The sequence below is a fragment of the Nannospalax galili genome, unplaced genomic scaffold (assembly GCF_000622305.1).
Source record: "Nannospalax galili isolate Female #2095 unplaced genomic scaffold, S.galili_v1.0 scaffold511, whole genome shotgun sequence".
NCBI lineage: Eukaryota > Metazoa > Chordata > Mammalia > Rodentia > Spalacidae > Nannospalax > Nannospalax galili.
The window spans coordinates 3,565,406-3,568,073 of NW_008331831.1; the positions used below are offsets into that span (position 1 = coordinate 3,565,406).

The following is a 2,668-nucleotide window of genomic DNA, read 5'->3' on the forward strand; positions in this document are numbered from 1 at the left end:
AGCTTTTTTCAATCGGGAGATTTTTGTATTATTCTTTCAATTTCCTTACATGTTATGGGTCTGTTTAAGCTGTTGATCTTTTTTTTTTTTTAGTTTAGTTTTGGTGGTTCCCATGCTTTTAGATACCCATCCATTTTTTTTTAGGTTTCACATTTAATAGCGTATATGTTTTTAAAGTATTCCCCTATAATGTTCTGGGTCTTTTTGGTGTCTGTTATGATGTATCCCCTTTCATCTCTGATTTTTTTTTTTTTTTTTGATTTGGAGGTGCTCTTTCTTTCTTTTGGTTAACTGGGCTAGGGATCTATTGATCTTGTTTATCTTTTCAAAGAAACAGCTCTTGGATTCGTTGATTCTTTGTATTGTTTTCTGTGTTTCAATTTCATTAATTTATGCTCTGATTTCTATTTCTTCTTGTCTGCTGGGTGTCAGTTTCATTTGTTGTTGCTTTTCAAGGGTCTTGAGTTGCAATGTTAAGTCATTTGTTTTATTTCTTTTGACTGTCAGATGACGCCATTTATTAGTTCACACTGAAATTAGAAACCAAGTCTACAAGTCCTGTTAAACACCTCCCACCCCACCCCTCAAAAGACACCCAACGCTGCTAGAGAAACCAGGAAACAACAAAAATAAGACAAACACAATACAGAACATCTCTGTATGTTATAAAAGAGGCCATGACCCTGGATGCTGCCAACCAAGGGCACTGGGCTCAGGACAGCAGCCAATGCTGGCCATGGCTTCTGGGCTCCTGCAAGAACTGGGGCTGCTGGTTTGAAAGTTCATGCCACTGGCTGGATTGTGCTTTCAGAGGATGGAACATGCACCAAATATCTCTCTCCATTTTCAGAGAGAGAAGGTCATAGGGAGGGGATAGGAATCTCCAAAGCTTCATGGCCCATGAGAAGAGAGGTGAAAGTCCCCTCTCCAGAGAAAAGGCCCTTCATTGGACACAGTTCACCACCCCTGGGGGTCAGCACATTTGCATTTACATAGCATAAATCCCCACAGCCACTGTTGCCACCAGAAAGCTGAGGGTGAGGACCCATCGGAGGAGCGGTGCTTGGTACAGGTTAGCACTGAGCTGGAGTTTCCCTCTGGGTGTCTCTGCAGGGTGGGGTCTTGCACCCTGCTGTCGGCCCCGCTGGTGAAGGCCCTCCTTCTGTGAATGGCTCTGATCCTGGTGCTCCTTTGTCAGCAGCCTTTTCAGCTCCTCAAACAGCTCAGTGTTGAGAAGAAACACGGTCTTAGCCTTCTCTATCACCTTGTGCTTGACCTCCGGTGTCATTTCCAGAGTGTTCATGTGTGCACAGTAGAGCTGCTTGAACTTGGTGGGGCTTTTGATGTTGGGGAAGGTGAAGAAGGCCAGGGCCTCACTGGAGCTGGGCAGGTTCAGGGCCTTCTGTGCAATCTTCTTCAGGACCTGGCCCCGGAGAGGTCTCCCCAGGTAGTGGGTGTACACATGGGCCACCAGCAGCTCAGGATGTTTGTGCCCCACCTCATGGAGGCGCCTCGTGTAATGCTGTGTGGCTGAACTGTAGGGGATGGTCTTCTGCCAGCCGGGCAGTACCAGAAAGCCATGTCCTGCTCCAGGGCAGCCTTGCGGTGCAGCTCCTCAGGGAAGTAGAGGGGGGCGTAGACTGGGTTCTGCTTGTTCTGCTCAGTCTCCTTCTCCAGGGCCACGTAGACATGATACAAGGAGGCCATCACCAGCTTAAAGCCTTTCGGGGTCACCTGGTCCTTCTGAAATTTCCTCATGAACTCAGCATTCTCTGCCTGGGTATGCACCTCCTTGGTGGCTTCCTTCAAGGACTCAGACAAGTCCTGGGACATGCTTGTGGGCTGTGGGCGCTCCATTGCCGCGCTGGGCTAGCTCAGGCTGGCTCTGCTCCTGCTGGGCTGTGGGCTGGCTGGAGAAGCCTGGCTGTGTTCGGTTATGCTCTGCGGGTCATCTTTCTCATTTTTTAAAGTAGGCACTTAGAGCTATAAATTTCCTTCTAAGGACTGCTTTCAACATGTCCCAAAGGTTTTGTTGTGTTGTATTGTCCTTTTCATTTAGTTCCAGGAATACTTTTATTTCTTTCTTAATTTCTCCTATGACCCATTCATCATTCAGACGAATGTTGTTTAATATTCATGTGTTCATGTAGTTACTAGGGTTTCTTGCAGTGTTGATTTTAAGCTTTATTGCATTGTGGTCTGATAAAATGCATGGTATTATTTCTTTTAGAATGCATGGAATTATTTCTTTTTTTGTCTTTTGTATAGTTCCATGGGGCACTGGAATAGAAAGTATATTCTTTGTTGCTTGGGTGGAATATTTGGTAGATGTCTTTTAAGCCCATTTGATGTATGGTATTGTTTAATTCAGACGTCTCTCTGTTAATTCTCTGTCCTGTTGGCCTATCTAATGCAGACAATGGGGTATTGAAGTCCCTTACTATTAATGAGTTGGGATTAATCTGGGTCTTAAAGTCCTATAGTACTGTTTTTATGAAGTTGGGTGCACCAGAGTTTGATGAATATTTGTTCATGATTGTAATATCTTCTTGGTCAATTGTTCCTTTGATCAGAATGAAGTGGCCCTCTTTATCTCTTCTGATTAGTTTTAGTTTGAAGTCTATTTTGTCAGCTACAGAACTGCAATGTCTGCTTTTTTCTTAGTACC

At 44.7% G+C, this 2,668-nt stretch overlaps 1 pseudogene across 1 annotated transcript; it reads right to left on the reverse strand.

Annotated features, from left to right (window-relative positions):
* Positions 1-988: 988 nt before the first annotated feature.
* Positions 989-1,885, reverse strand: LOC103728987 (annotated as a pseudogene). Its single transcript, XR_607049.1, has one exon. The product of XR_607049.1 is annotated as a heme oxygenase 1 pseudogene (transcript).
* Positions 1,886-2,668: the final 783 nt, after the last annotated feature.